This window comes from Mastomys coucha, unplaced genomic scaffold (genome assembly GCF_008632895.1).
Source record: "Mastomys coucha isolate ucsf_1 unplaced genomic scaffold, UCSF_Mcou_1 pScaffold21, whole genome shotgun sequence".
Lineage (NCBI taxonomy): Eukaryota > Metazoa > Chordata > Mammalia > Rodentia > Muridae > Mastomys > Mastomys coucha.
The window spans coordinates 64,744,219-64,744,852 of record NW_022196904.1 but is presented as its reverse complement, the minus strand read 5'-3'; positions in this window follow the sequence as shown (position 1 = coordinate 64,744,852).

The following is a 634-nucleotide window of genomic DNA, read 5'->3' as shown; positions in this document are numbered from 1 at the left end:
TCACTTTGTTGTTCTCTTACAAGCCACCTCCCTAGTTAATTGTCTATGTTTCTTTTGAGTATATAAATCCTTTTGAAATATATAAGCTGTTCTGAAAACCATAGTATAGGGTAAAAACATGAAATAAACAATACTACATATAGAGAGGCTGAGATAGGAGAAGCAAGATTTCAAGACCCTTATGTTGTACACAGCAAGACACTGTCACAAACAAACTGACAGTGTATATAGATTGTACAATGTTAGACCTATTTCTACAATTACCAAATTAGAGAGATCATTGGACGACAATCAACAAATTTCCAATTCCTCATATTATTGGATTTCAATCAATTAGGATATATTGGTCATATTAATCTTCAAATTAATATATTAAGAAAAAATAATTGTCACTTCTTGTTGTTTTTGTTGTAAGAGGTGGAATTAGGCTTGTGTGGATTTGTTGAAAGATTACCTTCTTGCTTCTTCTAGGGTGTAGTTTTGCTCCTTATGTTGATGCTTTCCATCTATTATCCTTTGTAGGGCTGGAATTGTGGAAAGATATTGTGTAAATTTTGTTTTGTCAAGGAATATTTTGTTTTCTCCATCTATGGTAATTGAGAGTTTTGCTGGGTATAGTAGTCTGGGCTGGCAT